Source organism: Schistocerca gregaria, chromosome 2, assembly GCF_023897955.1.
Source record: "Schistocerca gregaria isolate iqSchGreg1 chromosome 2, iqSchGreg1.2, whole genome shotgun sequence".
NCBI lineage: Eukaryota > Metazoa > Arthropoda > Insecta > Orthoptera > Acrididae > Schistocerca > Schistocerca gregaria.
The window spans coordinates 413,187,952-413,208,141 of record NC_064921.1 but is presented as its reverse complement, the minus strand read 5'-3'; the positions used below and the strand labels follow the sequence as shown (position 1 = coordinate 413,208,141).

The window sequence follows — 20,190 nt, the reverse complement described above, 5'->3', positions numbered from 1 at the left end:
TAAGTAGTAAGTAGTTTCCATTTTCTGTTGTCTTTAATTTCAACATGTCGTAATTTTCGTTAATCTCCCCGTTTCCCTACAAAGTAAGCATAAGGGTGCCCCTGTAAATAACGGACAGTTTTATTGTTAAAATTTTAAATCATACGTTCCGAGAAGAATCGGGCAACAATGACAACATATAATCTATACTTCGTGAAATGGTCACGAGAGAAAATCAGAGATACTCGAATTCATACGAATGCACCTTTCGTTAACGGAGCAAGAGGAGGAGAAGGGTGGACGGGTGACGGGGGGGGGGGGGGGGAGATGTTAGTGGCACATGCAGTACTCTCCGCGAAACACCGTGTAATGATTTGAGAAGTATAGATGTAAATGTAGGTGTAGACACTATACTTGCTCGTATATTACCATGCACTGGCAGATTGCTGTACGAACGATATAAGTACCAGAAATCGTAGTTTTCCGATGTCGAAACATCACTCAGCATGTATCTGATGTTAGCTGTCGGAGTTGTTTCTACGCTGTGTAACTGGCTCCAAGAACTGGCCAACGAGGCGGAGCCATCGGAAATCGGATGACGAAAAGGTTGTCGCTCGTTAAATGTGTGTGAGCGTCCGTTACAGCAAATGAAACGGGGAGTGGAACGTACGGAGGGCGCCGGGTAAATAATTGAGTCTACCTGTAATCAATATGCGGACGCGCGCCCGACGTGCGCATGCGCGCAGGCAGGTGTGCCAGCGAGCGCGCCAGTTGCCGGCAGTCACGGCGTGTTGGCTGTGGGGCGCGTTGTCAACAACGGCGGGCGCTGCGGCCACCAGTAAGTACCGCTGCCGCGCGCACGCGGCGATATTGTTGTGACTGCCGACAACGTGTAGTCACACATCCGAAAAGCCTCCACCATTTATTATCCGAAAAGCTATGTCTGTGTCAAGCACTGGATGCAATAATACATAAATATCTAACACAACGAATGTTATTTACTGTTTCTTGTTGTTGTTGTCGTCGTCTTTTGTTTCCCTTGTGTACTATAAGATCTCTGGAAGTGTATAATAGTTGCTTCTATCTTAGCAACCTCCAACGATGACACACTGTGTGTGCATCTATGAAAATGGATACCAAATCAAAGAATTCTTTTCTTAGTATTAATACTAGGACAGAGCAGTAACACTTTGAACTCGTGTGACGCTAAAAAACGTAACGACACCTTGAACCGTTTTAGCGTGTTCATTTTAGCTCCACTGTTTTTTTCGTTTTAACTTACGTGTCTTTATTTTACTTTTACTAGGTTAGCCAGCTGGATGTTTAAAACATCTTCCAGTAGCTGATGACCTTTGGCATTAATTTAATTGTGGCGAGACTGTTAATAAATGAAGTCCCAATGATTATTTTTGTACAAAAGCCCTTTTGTAATCAATGATTATGAAGTGTGGACCATCAAAGCAATAATCATCATTATCACATTCTAGTGACATTACTGCATACATGGTTCATGGGAGAATATTACCAGAACTTTACAGGAAAGAAATACTAAACACTACTTATTGGTTCAGGAGAGAATTAAAGACTGTAATCTCTAGTAAGATCACTGACATGATGGTGACTGATGTGACTAGAAAAAAGAATGTCAACGAAAACAAGCAACAGAACAGCTTGAAGAAAACACTCACTGTGGAATTGCTGTCTGCAAACCTGTGGGTATAAAGAGGATACTTCAGTGGTCCAAGGAATAGCCTATAGACTATGGACGACCGAAAAATATAAACATTTAACGTGTCTGATTTTACATCTTTTACTACATCAACTTTTGTTTATATATGAACAATACAAAGGGAAGAGTGTAGTCCGAAATGCCTCATTCCAACGGCTAAGAATTATTGATGTTTGAGTTACAATTTTATCTTTAGGGGTTTTATCTTTAGGGGATTCTGTGAACAAAGCATACGACACTACTTGAGATGATAATTTTTTCCTATAGCGCAAACTTTATTGCCAATAAGGAACATTAGAACATCCCCATCCATAAAGATGAAATAATACATCTTCAACATCCAAGATCTCTGAATCTGAAAACCATCGTGTCATTTTTGTCCACATTAGAAAAACAGTTGTTGTTACACTATCATTCTCGTCCATATTGTATGAAGAACTTTATTTGCGAGGTGTAGGTTACATGGGCAGACATAAAGCTTGTGTATATTGGGGTGGTCTGGAGCGTGTGAGTACCACCTCACTTTGTTGTTAAGGCCTCTATGAAATGGTTTATCGTCGCATTTTCCGACTTGCAGAAAACAAGTAAAGTAATTGCGTCATTTTGGACCGCTGTGTTCAGGGTTTCTGACGTGTGTTGTTGTGTTTTTAAGGATGAGTACTGAAGTTCTGAGACAGTTGCTTAACGATACATTAGCTGTTTCTGCCAAGAATCATAATGGAGGCTGTCAAGCATAATGCCTTCATCGGACGGATCACATCAGCAGTATCTTATGGCCTTAGTCTCTTTAAGGCACAGCAGAAGACCCTAAAACCTAACACACGGATGTTTCTGAAATTAAGTTAGGGTTAGGATCTGTTCTTCCTTAAAAAGCTCAAAATATCTTGTGAATTCTCTAATTAAATGGCTCTGAGCACTATGGAACTTAACATCTGAGGTCATCAGTCCCCTAGAACTTAGAACTACTTAAACCTAACTAACCTAAGGAACTCACACACATCCATGCCCGAGGCAGGATTCGAACCTGCGATCGTAGCGGTCGCGCGGTTCCAAACTGTAGCGCCTAGAACCGCTCGGCCACTCCGGCCGGCTAATTCTCTAATTATCGTCTGTGTTCAAGGCAAAGTGAGACAAATTATGACTCCACAACATAAGGATTGTAGGACGTTTCTATAAATACAAAAATGACTTTTACGGAAATTCCCAATAATGCAAATATATTGTGTAATTAATGTATATATTGCAGGTCATTTGTGTGACAGCAGATTTATTATGTTATTCTTCTTGAGTTGTTAATTTATGTTAATTATGTTTGTTAAAATTACATTTAATGCAAAAATTGAGTGTGAAAATTTGCAATCAGACATTCTAATTAAAATTATACACTTGAGTGTAGGATATGCAACAAACTGAAATTAAAGGATAAGGTGTGTCGTGTGGAGGAATACATCAGATACACATAGTAACTGATTTGCACATGATTTTGAGGAAACAATCATTTAGAGCTTCTATGATTTTTTTGGAAAATCATTGTTCTCTCATAGCTGTATTGTCATTACGTTAAACAACCAGTTTCGGTAAGAAACAGACCATCCTTGGGTATAATGTGATATCGTAATCAGAAGCATAACAAATCATAACTATTAACAAGCATCATTCCATAAAGCAACATGTTAATTCAACTAAAATTATGGAGCGCTTACTGAAGACAGTCGACCTATGGCGAAGCACACGGCCACAGATATACTGTGGGCTGTATGTGCTTCACAATTATAATTGAATTAACATGTTGCTTTATGGAATGATGCTTGTTAATAGTTATTATTTGTTGTATATTTGACTGAGATGTCACATTATGCCTGAGGATGGTAGGTTTCTTACCAGAACTGGTTGTTTATCTAGTGTATAATATAGTTGTGGCAAGCCATAATTTTCCTGTAAAGGATTTTATTTTCACATTAATAATACATTTTGGATTGTTGCTAAATGTTCAGCTGTTTCCAACGTCAGTTCTACATCTACTTCTAATACTTTAATCTGATCTATTGAAACAAAAAGAGCTAACCTGTTTATGCCAAGATCTAAGATTTAAAAACAAAATCATCCACACTCTATTAATAATAAACTCCGAATTACTTTCCTGGGAATTAATTGTTAATTACCTTTGAGAGAAATGGTAGATTGGCGAACGGAGATATGCTGGAATGCTACAGTGTGTTGGTTATCGGGTGTCCCAAGGCTTCGACGTTGCACCTGCGAGACGAAGCATCTGTAAACAACTTGCGTGTATGCTGCAACCAGGCCAAGACAGTTACTAACAGTGCATCCACTGTTTCCGTCACTTTCTTCCTTTTGAGAAGAGTTGCATGAATCTCAAATCAAAATTCTTCTCTGAGGGACTTGCTCTAAAAATATTTGCCTGAGTACTTTGCCAGAGAAATATTTCCAGAGGATCTTGCATCAGTAAATAGATCTCTATATTTCACTACTAAACACAAAATCAAAAGCCTCTGAGAACTATGGGACTTAACTTCTGAGGTCATCAGAACTTAGAAGTACTTAAACCCAACTTACCTAAGGACATCACACATGCCCGAGGCAGGATTCGAACTTGCGACCGTAGCGGTCGCGCGGTTCCAGACAGTAGCGCCTAAAACCGCTCGGCCATACTAAACACAATTAGTGAATCTGGCCCGTTGTGAGTTTTACAAGATACAAAATCTCCGCAGGAAAAATGTTACAGCAAGTACACTATCTGGTCAAATCCCGAATGCGGAATTGACCACTAGATGTCACGAGAGGCCGGCGACGCAGATTAGGAGGCGGAGAGTGTGGCGATGCCAGGAGAGACGCAGTAACAGCGGCAAAGGTCGTCAGTGACTTCGAACGTAAACTAGCCACTGGATGTCATAGGAGTAACAGCTCCATCAGGGACATATTAGTCATTCTACAGCCGTTCGACTGTTTGTGTTGAGATTATAAAATCGAAACGCGAAGGAAGGACCACAGCCAAACCAAGACCAGGCAGAACTCTTGTACCGACAGACAGGGACTGTCGAACATTGCGAAAGGTGGCCGGAAAAAATCACATGAAATCAGCGGCAGTAATCACTCGAGAGTTCCCTAGCGCTACCATGAACACAATTAATGTGCACAGATTGCAAGATTGGAGTACAGTGTTCGAGAAGCTCCTCATAAGCCACACGTTTTTGTAGTCAATGCTAAGCGACGTGAAGCTTGAGGTGGTGCAAGGAGTGACGCCACCGGACAGGAGATGATTGGAAAGGAGTAATCGGGAGTGATGACAGATACCCTGTGACAATCCAGTGGAAGGGCTTAGGGCCGAGAGGTCTAAGGCGCTGCAATCATGGACTGTGCGGCTGATCCCGGCGGAGGATCGAGTCCTCCCTCGGGCATGGGTGTGTGTACTTGTCCTTAGTATAATTTAGGTTAAGTGTTGTGTAAGATTAGGGACTGATGCCCTTAGCAGTTAAGTCCCATATGATTTCACACACATTTGAACATTTGAAGGGCGTAGGTTTGGCAGATTCCTGGAGAACGTTACCTCTCGTCATGCGTAGTGCTTTCCTTATTGTGCTAAAGGGGGATAGGACGTCAAACGGGCCGACTTGGAGCAGTAGAGGCATTACAGGACGTTTAATTTCCAGTGTCTATACTTTTACAAATAAATTCATAAAATTTTGTCAGCATCACCAGGAAGGATTCAGGATTCACACTCATTGCAGTGGAAGTTCGAAAACATAACAAAATAATTTTTTTGCGTGTGAAAATTCATCATTCTTTTCACTTACTAATGGCTGCATTTGTTGCTATAGGTACACTTTTCTTCATAAGTCAGACAGATGGTTCGATGATATTTGCACAGCAAACATACCATACTTACAGGTGCATGAAACGCTAGAATTTATTTAATTTATGAAACAACGAATGAGCTATTGTATTTTAAACTTAATGTTTAGAAGAAACACAAATTTTGTAGTTAATTACCTCAATTTTTACCACAGTTTTTAATATATTTGGAAAATTGTAGAGTTTCATACACCTTTAAGTAAGGTTTGTGTGCTGCGCAAAATTCATCGAAGAATCTCTCTTATTTATGAAGAAACAAATGCTGCCATTAGTAAGTGAAAAAAATGATGAAATTTCACATGTAAAAAAATTATTTCGTTATGTTTTACAACTTCCCCTGCTAAGAGTGTGAATTCTGAATCCTTCCTGGTCATGCTGACAAAGTTCTATAAATTTATTTGTAAAAGTATAGACAGTGGAAATTGAAATGTCCTGTGGTGCCTCTCCTGCTCCAAGTCGGCCCGTTTGACATCCTACCGTCCTTAAAAAAACGCTAAATGCCGAAGGAGTAGAACATATTTTACAGCATAGCGTGCAGCGTACAGAAGAGGAACAGTAAGGAGATGATTATTGCTTGAAACAGCATAACAATGCATCCTCTTACAAAGCAGACGCTGTAAGGGAATGGTTGACGGCCAATAACGCTCCTGAAATGGGATGATCTGCACAGAGTCCTCATCAGAACTCAATGGAACAACAGTGGGATGAGTTAGAACATCGGCTTCGTTCCAGAAGGCACTACTTTCTCTGGTTTCGGATCTTGTCGGAGCATGCTTTACAATTCCTCCACAAACATTAACACCCCACTGAAAGTCTTCCCAGCAGATTTCAAGCCATCGTAAAGGTGAAGTATGGACACACCACATATTAACGTACAGTAATAGGTGTCCCCCTCCCCCCCATGAACCATGGACCTTGCCGTTGGTGGGGAGGCTTGCGTGCCTCAGCGATACAGATAGCCGTACCGTAGGTACAACCACAACGGAGGGGTATCTGTTGAGAGGCCAGACGAACGTGTGATTCCTGAAGAGGAGCAGCAGTCTTTTCAGTAGTTGCAAGGGCAACAGTCTGGATGATTGACTGATCTGGCTTGGAACAATAACCAAAACGGCCTTGCTGTGCTGGTACTGCGAACGGCTGAAAGCAAGGGGAAATTACGGCCGTAATTTTTCCCGAGGGCATGCAGCTTTACTGCATGATTAAATGATGATGGTGTCCTCTTGGGTAAAATATTCCGGAGGTAAAATAGTCCCCCATTCGGATCTCCGGGCGGGGACTACTCAAGAGGATGTCGTTATCAGGAGAAAGAAAACTGGCGTTCTACGGATCGGAGCGTGGAATGTCAGATCCCTTAATCGGGCAGGTAGGTTAGAAAATTTAAAAAGGGAAATGGATAGGTTAAAGTTAGATATAGTGGGAATTAGTGAAGTTCGGTGGCAGGAGGAACAAGACTTCTGGTCAGGTGACTACAGGGTTATAAACACAAAATCAAATAGGGGTAATGCAGGAGTAGCTTTAATAATGAAAAGGAAAATAGGAATGCGGGTAAGCTACTACAAACAGCATAGTGAACGCATTATTGTGGCCAAGATAGATACGAAGCCCACGCCTACTACAGTAGTACAAGTTTATATGCCAACTAGCTGTGCAGATGACGAAGAAATTGAAGAAATGTATGATGAAATAAAAGAAATTATTCAGATAGTGAAGGGAGACGAAAATTTAATAGTCATGGGTGACTGGAATTCGAGTGTAGGAAAAGGGAGAGAAGGAAACGTAGTAGGTGAATATGGACTGGGGCTAAGAAATGAAAGAGGAAGCCGCCTGGTAGAATTTTGCACAAAGCCCAACTTAATCATAGCTAACACTTGGTTCAAGAATCATAAAAGAAAGTTGTATACATGGAAGAATCCTGGAGATACTAAAAGGTATCAGATAACTATATAATGGTAAGACCAGAGATTTATGAACCAGGTTTTAAATTGTAAGACATTTCCAGGGGCCGATGTGGACTCTGACCACAATCTATTGGTTATGACCTGTAGATTAAAACTGAAGAAACTGCAAAAACATGGGAATTTAAGGAGATAGGACCTGGATAAACTGAAAGAACCAGTGGTTGTACAGAGCTTGAGAGAGAGCATAAGGAAGCAATTGACAGGAATGTGGGAAAGAAATACAGTAGAAGAAGAATGGGTAGCTTTGAGGGGCGAAGTAGTGAAGGCAGCAGAAGATCAAGTAGGTAAAAAGACGAGGGCTAGTAGAAATCCTTGAGTAACAGAAGCTATATTGAATTTAATTGCCGAAAGGAGAAAATATAAAAATGCAGTGAATGAAGCAGGCAAAAAGGAATACAAACGTCTCAAAAATGAGATCGACAGGAAGTGCAAAATGCTAAGCAGAGATGGCTAGAGGACAAATGTAAGGATGTAGAGGCTTATCTCACTAGGGGTAAGATAGATACTGCCTACAGGAAAATTAAAGAGACCTTTGGAGAAAAGAGAACGACTTGTATGAATATCAAGAGCTCAGATGGGAACCCAGTGATAACCAAAGAAGGGAAAGCAGAAAGGTGGAAGGAGTATATAGAGGGTCTATACAGGGGCAATGTTCTTGAGGACAATATTATGGAAATGGAAGAGGACGTAGATGAAGATGAAATGGGAGATACGATACTGCGTGAAGAGTTTGACAGTGCACTGAAAGACCTGAGTCGAAACAAGGCCCTGGGAGTAGACAACATTCCATTAGAACTACTGACAGCCTTGGGAGAGCCAGTGATGACAAAACTCTACTATATGGTGAGCAAGATGTATGAGACAGGCGAAATACCCTCAGACTTCAAGAAGAATATAATAATTCCAATCCCAAAGAAAGCAGGTGTTGACAGATGTGAAAATTGCAGGAGTATCAGTTTAATAAGCCACTGCTGCAAAATACTAACACGAAGTTTTTACAGACGAATGGAAAAAACTAGTAGAAGTCGACCTCGGGGAAGATCAGTTTGGATTCCGTAGAAATACTGGAACACATGAGGCAATACTGACCGTACGACTTATCTTAGAAGAAAGATTAAGGAAAGGCAAACCTACGTTTCTAGCATTTGTAGACTTAGAGAAAGCTTTTGACAACGTTGACTGGAATACTCTCTTTCAAATTCTAAAGGTGGCAGGGATGAAATACAGGGAGCGAAAGGCTATTTACAATTTGTACAGAAACCACATGGCAGTTATAAGAGTCGAGGGACATGAAAGAGAATCAGTGATTGGGAAGGGAGTAAGACAGGGTTGTAGCCTCTCCCCGATGTTATTCAATCTGTATATTGAGCAAGCAGTAAAGGAAACAAAAGAAAAATTCGGAGTAGGTATTAAAATCCATGGAGAAGAAATAAGAACTTTGAGGTTCGCCGATGACATTGGAATTCTGTCAGAGACAGCAATGGACTTGGAAGAGCAGTTGAATGGAATGGACAGTGTCTTGGAAGGAGGATATAAGATGAACATCAACAAGCAAAACGAGGATTATGGAATGTAGTCGAATTCAGTCTGGTGATGCTGAGGGAATTAGATTAGGAAATGAGACACTTAAAGTAGTAAATGAGTTTTGATATTTGGGGAGCAAAATAACTGATGATGGTCGAAGTAGAGAGGATATAAAATGCAGACTGGGAATGGCAAGGAAAGCGTTTCTGAAGAAGAGAAATTTGTTAACATCGAGTATAGATTTAAGTGTCAGGAAAGTGTTTGTATGGAGTGTAGCCATGTATGGAAGTGAAACATGGACGATAAATAGTTTGGACAAGAAGAGAATAGAATCTTTCGAAATGTGGTGATACAGAAGAATGCTGAAGATTAGATGGGTAGATCACATAACTAATGAGGAAGTATTGAATAGGATTGGGGGGAAGAGGAGTTTGTGGCACAACTTGAAAAGAAGAAGGGATCGGTTGGTAGGACATGTTTTGAGGCATCAAGGGATCACCAATTTAGTATTGGAGGGCAGTGTGGAGGGTAAAAATCGTAGAGGGAGACCAAGAGATGAATACAATAAGCAGATTCAGAAGGATGTAGGTTGCAGTAGGTACTGGGAGATGAAGAAGCTTGCACAGGATAGAGTAGCATGGAGAGCTGCATCAAACCAGTCCCAGGACTGAAGACCACAACAACAACAATAGGTGTCCGGATATTTTTGATCAGACAGTGTACATATGTTGCGTCATTCCGTGACATATATGACCTAATATGGCTGCAGTGTAGTTTCAACTCATTGCTTTCATTGGTCTGTTAGCAAAGGCGCTTGCGCAGTTTGAAGAAATCCATTTTCAGTATCTTATACTAGACAGGATGTCTTTCCTAAGATTCTTAGTGCACATTTTCTCTGTTGTCTCGCGACATCTCCAATTTACCTTTTACGGTATGTAACTGGTGTAGGCTGTCAAATACTGCTCGCCACACGTTTCAGGTTACGCGCCTAGTGAGTTTGTCTCCGATATAAAAAAGGCAGCATGCGAGTCTCCTATTACGGATAGAGACTTAGACGAAACAGCACTAAGGAAGGTACTTAGAGTTCCTGGTTGTCTCTTGAGACTAAGCTACAACTATCATTTACTTTGGTTTTCACTCGTGTTCTGCTTGCCTATTCTCCTTGGCATTATGACATCTTTGGATCGAACAATTTCCCTGTTTTGGATATATTAGCGTGTGATTGCTGTCACTTTTTCTAATGTCACTACAAATGTCTATGTTCTATTTGATCTCCCAGTTGCTTTGTAGTATGAGAAGAGTGCTTGTGGAATTTGGTGTCGAGTTTTCCATGTATTTTTTCTCTTTTCTCAATGCTTTTTGTCACTTCAGACTTAGTGTTTTAAGTGTGTAGGAAACTCAGGGTTAATAATGAGGTTATGATGAAAGTTTTCTTTGTTTTGTTATGTACTTATTATGATAATTACGTCACGTAGGTCGATATATGTTGTTGCTGTTGCAACAGTTCTCATCATCGGCAACCTTGCAACCGATCTCGCAGTTCTAGATGCCGACTAACCCATTTTGTACCTCGTATTACACTACTGGTCATTAAAATTGCTACACCAAGAAAAAATGAAAATGATAAACGGGTATTCATTGGACAAATATATTATACTAGAACTGACATGTGATTACATTTTCACGCAATTTGGGTGTATAGATCCTGAGAAATCAGTACCCAGAACAACCACCTCTGGCCGTAATAACGGCCTTGATACGCCTGGGCACTGAGTCAAACAGAGCCTGGGTGGCGTGTACAGGTACAGCTGCCCATGCAGCTTCAACACGATACCATAGTTCATCAAGAGTAGTGACTGGCGTATTGTGACGAGCCAGTTGCTCGGCCACCATTGACCAGACGTTTTCAATTGGTGAAAGATCTGGAGAATGTGCTGGCCAGGGCAGCAGTCGAACATTCTCTGTATCCTCAAAGGTCCGTACAGGACCTGCAGCATGCGGTCGTGCATTATCCTGCTGAAGTGTAGGGTTTCGCAGGGATCGAATGAAGGATAGAGCCACGGGTCGTAACACATCTGAAATGTAACGTCCACTGTTCAAAGTGCCGTCAGTGCAAACAAGAGGTGACCGAGACGTGTAACCAATGGCAACTCATACCATCACGCCGGGTGATACGCCAGTATGGCGATAACGAATACACGCCTCCAATGTGCGTTCACCGCGATGTTGCCAAACACGGATGCGACCATCATGATGCTGTAAACAGAACATGGATTAATCCGAAAAAATGACGTTTTGCCATTCGTGCACCCAGGTTCGTCGTTGAGTACACCATCGTAGGCGCTCCTGTCTGTGATGCAGCGTCAAGGGTAACCGCAGCCATGGTCTCCGAGCTGATAGTCCATGCTGCTGCAAACGTCATCGAACTGTTCGTGCAGATGGTTGTTGTCTTGCAAACGTACCCATCTGTTGACTCAGGGATCGAGACGTGGCTGCACGATCCGTTACAGCCATGCGGATAAGATGCCTGTCATCTCGACTGCTAATGATACGAGGCCGTTGGGATCCAGCACGGCGTTCCTTATTACCCTCCTTAGCCCACCAATTCCATATTCTGCTAACAGTCATTGGATCTCGACCAACGTTAGCAGCAATTTCGCGATACGACCAACCGCAATTGCGATAGGGTACAATCCGACCTTTATCAATGGCGGAAACGTGATGGTACGCATTTCTCATCCTACACGAGGCATCACAACAACATTTCACCAGGCAACGCCGGTCAACTGATGTTTGTGTATGAGAAATCGGTTGGAAACTTTCCTCATGTCAGCACGTTGTAGGTATCGCCACCGGCACCAACCTCGTGTGAATGCTCTGAAAAGCTAGTCATTTGCATATCACAGCATCTTCTTCCTGTCGCCTAAATTTCGCGTTTGTAGCACGTCAACTTCGTGGTGTAGCAATTTTAATGGCCAGTAGTGTATCTCTCATAGTGCACCGTTCTTCTCCTTACAATGGTATAAGCCAACAACATTTTAGGCACCTTGCTGACTTCTCAAACAGAAATTGAAGAGATTAAAAGAATATCAGATCAGCTATAATAGTATTAAAAAATTATCTCCTCCGTTTGGATTGAGTTTATTCTAAAATACATTGTTACACATATAGATTTAACAGTTTTGTAATTCAAGAAAGCTAAACGTTGCTGCTGTGTAACAGTAAAAATGTTGTAACAAAAAAGACTTAGTCCAGTACAACAAAATTGTTGTCACAAAGCCAGTTGTTGACGAAGCCAGTCAACAGCCAGACACAACACAGGTGATAGATGTCTGAAGTAATGGTTTTCAGGGAGTTCCGATTCCACACTTCAATGGTGCCAATTGTTGGTGGGCGTTCATCTACCAGTGGGTCCACAGTTGCTTCACGTGCAGTCCAATATGTCTGGTCACTGAGCAAACAAATGAACAAACATTTATTTGGTACGTTTAGGAGACGAACTGGCTATCTTACATACTACTTTAATGATTTTAACAGGTTTCATTATGCATGTTGGTTACTGTAGGTACATTGTCAGATCTACACTGCCTTACAAACTGTGAAACACCCTGAAAGGGAGGAGGAAACGAAATGAAACTTCACAAGTCGAGGGTGCGTGTGATGTTATTGCAGTGATTAAAAAATCGAGTCAGATTTACAAAGGACTTGACAGTAAGGGCCCTCTTATCAATATGACATGGCACCCCCGAAGCCTCGATGTATGTATTGATTCAGATGGGAAAGGTGCCAAACCTGGTCCTCTTATTGTGGTTCAAGTGGCTCTGAGCACTATGGGACTTAACAGCTGAGGTCATCAGTCCCCCCTAAATTTAGAACTACTTAAACCTAAATAACTTAAGGACATCACACACATCCATGCCCGAGGCAGGATTCGAACCTGCGACTGTAACAGCCGCGTGGTTCCGGACTGAAGCGCCTAGAACCGCTCGGCAACCGCGGCCGGCTATTGTGCTTAAGAAAATGTTAAATGTGGAAGGATATGAACACATTTTACGACATTGTAGAGGAACAATTCAGAGACACAGATTTTTGTATTAGCATTACAATTTACAGTGACATAAAACAGACTCTGTTAGGGAACGGTATGATGACAGTAACGTTCCTGAGATGGGTTGACACGCCCAGAGCTCTGACCTGGACTCAATGGAACAGTGGTGGGATGCATTAGAATGGCGACTTTGCTTCAGACCCCAGTGTCAAACATCACTGCCTTCTGTGGCTTTGACTCTTGAGGGAGAATGCCCTGCCATTCCTCCACAGATATACAGACATCTCATTTAAAGTGTCCCCAGCAGAGTTTACGCTATCAAAAAGGCGAAATATAGACAAACCACATATTAGTGTCCACTTATGTTCAGAATACACCTGATCAGACAGTTGTTCTACAACATAGAGGACCTAATATGGCTGTAATGAAATTCTGGTTCTTCACCTTCATTGGACTGTTAGCAAAAAAGCACACTCGTCTTGAACAATTTCAATTTTCGATATCTTATACTGGCCAGGTTGTCTCTCCTAGGAGCTGTAAGCGCATTTTCTCTGGTGTTTTGCATGATAGTTGCTACTTAGTTTTTGCAACGTGTAGCTTGAGTCAGGCCAAATAGATGCTTCTTATAACATGTTTCATGCACTCCCCTGTGCAACGGAAATTGTTGGTCTATTTCCCATTAAAAAGAAAAAGATATTTAAAACGGCTTTTTCGGCGAGTATTCTATAGAGCAGTCCCAAATTAGTTTAGTGCTATATTTGTTTTATTAGTGTATATTAACAGGGACAGTGTAAGTAGGCTGTTTAGGTTTTTAAGTTGGTAACGCCACGCAGTGCTCTGTATGAAAATCGCTGACTGTGCTGTGTGCAGTCTGTGTCTGGTTGGACTCATTGTTGGAATATTCGCTAGTGTGCTGTTGGCCAGTTGGATGTGAACAGCGCATAGCGTCGCGCAGTTGGAGGTGAGCCACCAGCAGTGGGGACAGAGATGCCGGAGTTTTGAGAGCGGACGATATGGACATGTGTCCGTCAGAAAGAGGAAATTTGTAAGGTTGGATATCATGAATTGATATACATATGATGACTTTTGAACATTATTAAGGTAAATACATTATTTGTTCTCTATCAAAATCTTTCATTTGCCAATTAAGCCTATCAGAAGTTAGTGCCTTCAGTAGTTAGAACCTTTTATTTAGCTGGCAGTAATGGCGCTCGCTGTATTGTAGAAGTTCGAGTAACGAAGATTTTTGTGAGGTGAGTGATTCATGAAAGGTATAGGTTACTGTTAGTCAGGGCCATTCTTTTGTAGGGATTATTGAAAGTCAGATCGTGTTGCGCTAAAAATATTGTGTCTGTTTATTGATGATCGGAATAAGTAAAGAGAGAAATGTCTGAGTACGTTCAGTTTTGCTTAGCTGTTTGAAAATCAAATAACGTAAGAGGTTTACTAGCAGTCATTCATAATTTTTCCAAGGGGACGTTACAGCAGCAACCAGCTACTGTTTACTGCTGCTGCAGACAGCGCGGGGCAGGGCACCACGCAAGTCGTCGCTGGAGTACCAGTTATTTTTCGTGTTCTACTGTCCCTGTTAATACATATAAATATAATAAATATCGCGCTAAACTAATCCGAGACTGCTCTATCGAACAGGCACGTAAAATTCGGCTTTAAAAACATCTTCTTCATAACAGGAGACAAACCAACGCTTTTTGTTCACACTGTTCGTCGCATGAAACATGTGAGCAGTACTTCGCTAGGTCGACTCCACCTACACAATGCAAGAACGAAAACCCCCCAGGGGCTCAGCATTCACTTGCTGAGTACGGGCTTGGCGACCCCGGGGTCCTGAGCTGGGGACTGGTCTGCGCCGCCAGTGTCCTGTCACCGTAACCCCCGGACATGCTTCAGCGACCACCGTACGGCGCGGCGGTGAAATGTTGTGTGCTGCGGGGAATGGTAATCTTGGCTTGACCGCCTGGATTGCGAGGAAGGCCAACCTCTATAAAAACCCCTCAATCTTTCGGTGTGCTCCGCGCCTAGAAGATGCATGGCTGTTGGGGTGGAACAGTCGCAAGCGGGCAACCTCTGGGGCACCTGCCGCACCCCAGTTGTATAAGGCTTACTCAGGCACGCGGGGCTCTGTCTGAGCGGACTTTTAGTTCCCTAGCTGCTCGTGGGACCACAATGGACCCTTCGACCTCTACATTTCCCCCTACCAGTGGCTTGGGTGGGCCGCTGGTAGGAAAACACACCCAATCGAAAAAGCGGCTACGCGCTGCGAGTCCTCCAGCGCCTGGTGTTGCTAGAGATTTAACAGAATGTAGTAACGGAGCACATGCTGATAATCAGAATGTGTTTTTGATTATTAAAAGGAAGGAGGGTAGCTTTGAGAGGGTTACTCCCTTTTACATCCACAAGGGTCTTGAGGGAATTGCAGGAACACTGAAATCTGTAAAGCGACTGCGCAATGGGACTCTGTTAGTTGAAACTTCTAGTTCCCGTCAAGTCGCTGCCCTTCGGAAAGCAAATTGTCTAGGAGAGTACGCTGTCGAGACCGAGCTCCACTCCACTTTGAACTATAGTAAGGGTGTTGTGACGTGTAGGGACTTGGTGGATATCCCCATAGACGTGCTAAAATCTGAGTGGGCTGACGAAGGAATTGTTGACGTGCAGCACATTATGAAACGAGTCAATGGGGACCTCGTCAAATCTGACTCGTTTATTCTCACATTCAGTTGCCCGAGACTGCCGGAGCATGTTAAAGCGGGGTTCTTACGTTTGTCCGTACGGCCATATTTCCCCAACCCAATGCGCTGTTTTAAATGTCAGCGCTTTGGGCATACTACGTTGGGGTGCAATGGAATAGCCACGTGTGGTAAATGTGGTCAGCCTGCCCATGACGGAGCCGATTGTTCATCGCCTGTGAAGTGCGTGAATTGCTCTGGGAGTCACCCTGTCTGGAGCCGGATCTGCCCCATCTATCTCGAAGAGCGGAAGGTACAGGAGATTAAAACATCTAAGCGCATCCCCTATGGTGAGGCCAAGAAGATCTTTAAGGCCATGCAACCTCCTGTGTTTTCAACATCTTTCGCTTCCGCTCTCAAAAAACCGGTACAACTGGCCACTGTTGCTACACAAACGGAGGTTGCTAGTGTTAGCACTAAAACCTGCGCTTGCCAGTGCACTTGTGCTGCTGCGGTTGTTTTGCAATCTGCGGCTCTCCCCGCTACATCGGACAAGGCCGTGGTTGCTGACATTGAGGTACTTCCAGCCTCCCCCCATATGGCGCCTTCTGCCCAGGCGAGTCAACCTCCAACTGTTGACAAGGCTCTGCATTCCAAGCCCCCCAAGACAAAGCCTCAAAAGATGAAGGTTCTGCCACCTGAGGAGACTAGTCAGCGTCGGTCCGATGATGATGCCATCGTGCTGTCTGACATCTCCCGTGGGTCGTCATCGGATCTTATGGACATTGATGTCGACCGGGGGCGATCTTCTCGCCCCAGGAATAAATCTCCGGCCAGTACGGTCTCTCCTCCAAAGCACAGAGGCAGGGTGAAAGTTCAACCACCCTGATCACTGGCTCCCATATTACAGTGGAACCTGAATGGTTTCAGGACGCATGTGGCCGAATTACAACTCCTCATACGAGAGTGCCCCTTGTGCTTATGTCTCCAAGAGACACATTTTCGGGCCACTGATTCTCCTTCTTTACGCGGCTATACCGCATATCGAAAAGATGATCTGACGGGGCAAAGGGCAAAGGGTGGTGTTGCAGTTTTTGTCCGTGATGTGCACCCCTCATCTGAGCTCCCTCTCGTCACCGACTTGCAAGCAGTTGCAGTTGACATTCTTGTGGGTCGGAGGCTCACAGTCTGCTCTGTTTATTTACCACCTCCGGATGCGATAGACACTGAGGCTCTCATGGACCTTCTTAGCCAACTCCTTCGCCCGTTTCTTCTTCTGGGGGACTTCAACGCTCATAATGTCTTATGGGGCTCTCCGACTACTTGCCCCAGGGTTCGCATTCTGGAAAGCGTCATGATGTCTGAAGAACTGTGCCTCCTCAACTCTGGTGCTCCCACTCATTTCTGTACTGCTTCCGGATCGCCATCGGCTATTGACCTTTCCTTTTGCTCTCCAGCACTCGCGGATTCTGCTCTGTGGGAGGCTGCAGCTGACCTCCATTCTAGTGACCACTTCCCCCTCTGGATTCGCCTCCTGGATGAGGCTGTGGCATTACCAGTGCCGCCCCGGTGGCACCTTTGCAGAGCTGACTGGACACTTTTCAGCCAACTGGCTGTTTTGGAACACCGTGCCAGCGTCCACGAATGGGTAGACCATGTTGCAGCCGTGATCTCTCATGCTGCTGAATTGTCCATCCCACGGTCATCCGGTCATCCCAAGAGGCGTCCTGTCCCTTGGTGGACCACTGAGTGCCACTCAGCCATCCGCGCCCGCCGTGCAGCACTGCGCCGCTTCAAGTGCCGTCCCTCAGCTGACAATCTTGCGGCCTTTCGAGTGGCAAGGGCCAGAGCGCGGCGGGTGATTAAAGAGAGCAAACGACGGTCATGGCAATCGTTCTTGAATTCCATCTCTCGCTCCACTAGTTCTACGAAAGTATGGGAAGCCATCAGGAGGATTTCCGGGAAACTCAGCCAGCTACCTGTCACGGCATTGCTGCATCAGGGATGTCTCCTCACGGCGCCGAGAGACATTGCCCAGACACTGGCCATGCATTTTGCGGAATCTACCGCCACTATTAACTGTGATCCAGATTTCTGCCGCTACCGCACTGCCGTCGAAAGGGGTCATTTGGACTTCCGGTCTCTAAATTCTGAACCCTATAACTGCCCCTTCACAATGTGGGAACTGGATTCTGCGCTGTCTGTGGCTCATGATACTGCGCCTGGTCATGATCAAATCCGGTACAGCATGCTGCGGCACCTGTCGCTGCCATCCAAGGAAGTTCTCCTGAACTGTTTCAATATGATATGGTTATCTGGCACGTACCCTGACTCGTGGAGGGAGGCAATTTTGATTCCCCTCCTCAAACCAGGGAAGGACCGAACGCATCCCAGTAGTTATCGGAGTATTGCCTTGACGAGCTGTGTCGGGAAGACGTTGGAACGCATGGTCAACCGCCGCCTGGTTTGGCTGCTCGAGACCAGGCAGCTCCTTAGCCCCTCTCAGTGTGGCTTTCGGAGATGTCGTTCCACTATAGACAACTTGACCCTGCTTGAGGCCGCCATCCAGCAGGCCTTTCTACGTAACCAGCATTGTCTAGGGGTCTTCTTTGACATTAATAAGGCGTATGACACTACTTGGCGCCGCCTTATCCTCAATCAACTCCATGAGTGGGGCTTTCGTGGCCGTCTCCCCATCTTCATTCGGTCCTTTCTTTCTCACCGCCTCTTTCGGTATCGGGTTGGTAATGTGCTATCGGATTTGTACGTGCAGGAGAATGGTGTTCCTCAGGGCAGCGTTTTAAGTGTCACCCTCTTTGCCGTTGCTATTAACAGTATCACGTCCACTATCCGGAGTCCTGCCCAATGCTCCTTGTTTGTGGACGATTTTGCTGTTTTCTGTTCTTCCTCCAGTCTTGTCAGTGCTAGTCGGCAGTTACAGCTTACGATAAAGCGCTTAGAGGCATGGACTGCAAAGACGGGTTTTACCTTTTCTGCAGACAAATCTGTGTGTGTTCATTTTAATCGTTCTCGGCGACTTTTTACCTCCCCTGAATTGCGTCTGAGGGACACCGTTCTTCCTTTTAGAGACACTGTGAGGTTCCTGGGCCTCACTTTTGATTCCAAGTTGTCGTGGTTGCCTCACCTTAAAGACCTCAAGGTGCGGGCCCTGAAGGCACTGAATATTTTGAAGTGTCTGAGCCATCGGTCCTGGGGAGCAGATCGGGCGCGTCTGCTGCAGTTTTATAGGGCTTTCGTCCGATCGCGTCTTGACTATGCTTGCACCGTGTATGGGTCAGCAAGGCCTTCGTATCTGAAGATCCTTGACGCAGTACACCATGAGGGTATCAGGCTGGCCACTGGTGCCTTCCGTACCAGTCCCATCCCCAGCCTGTGTGCTGAGGCAGGGGAACCGCCGCTCGCCATCCGGCGGAAACTCCTCATGGTGCGACGGGTGTGTCATTTCCTTGCCTGTCCTACCTCCCCTGCGTACCCTACCGTTGCCCGACCGCCTATGGAACGTCTCTTTTCCAGTCGTCCCAGGGCAACAAAACCATTTGGGATTCGTGCCAAGCATTTGCTTGAGTCCCTTGGTGTGGAGCGTGTGGCCCCCCAACGACAAGGTTTTACTCGCCTCCCTCCCTGGTTGCTCCAGAGGCCCAGCATCCTTTTAGACTTGTCGGAGAACCGGAGGAACTGCACTCCGGCGTTTGTTTTTACCTCCTTATTTTACGATATTTTAAACCAGCATCCGGACCATGTACCTGTATTCACAGATGGCTCTAAACAGGGGGACACTGTTGGTTGTGCTGTTGTTTTCCCTGATCGAGTCGTCAAGTTACGGCTTCCTGCGGTGTTTACCATCCTCGATGCCGAATTGTTTGCAATACTGCGGGCATTGGAGCAGATGAGATGTGTTCCCAGTATTAAGTTCCTCATCTGTTCTGACTCCCTGAGTGCCCTTCAGACCATTCAACACTTGTACCCAGCGGATACGGTCGTCCAGAACATCCATGATGCCCTACTCCACCTGCAACGGCAGGGGAAGGAGGTTTCTTTCTGCTGGGTGCCGGGGCACGTGGGTATTAGGGGCAACGAACTGGCGGATGTGGCTGCCAAAGATGCATGTTCCCTCCCTCACGTTGTTGAATGTGCCGTCCCCCTCCATGCTGTAACCTCCCTTTTGCGTTTTCGTGTTATGCATCAATGGGAAGAGGAGTGGTTGGCAGTTTCTGACAATAAGCTGCGTCTGGTAAAGGCCACTACGCGACCATGGCGTACGTCCTACCAGTCATACAGGCGGGATGAGGTTCTCCTCACTCGCCTCCGCATTGGACACAGTCCCTTCACGCATGGTTTTTTACTCCGGCGGGAGGACCCCCCAATCTGCAGTGCTTG

The 20,190-nt window shown here is 44.7% G+C and overlaps 1 protein-coding gene across 2 annotated transcripts in view; it reads left to right on the top strand.

Annotated features, from left to right (window-relative positions):
• Positions 1–306: 306 nt before the first annotated feature.
• LOC126323281 (uncharacterized) overlaps positions 307–20,190 on the top strand; it is a 398,774-nt gene continuing 378,890 nt past the window's right edge. The window contains exon 1 of one of the 2 annotated variants that reach the window (XM_049994672.1): positions 307–817. The gene's annotated coding sequence lies outside the window, so the exon portion shown is untranslated. The remainder of the gene's footprint in view (positions 818–20,190) is intronic. The other variant, XM_049994670.1, reaches the window with a different exon arrangement.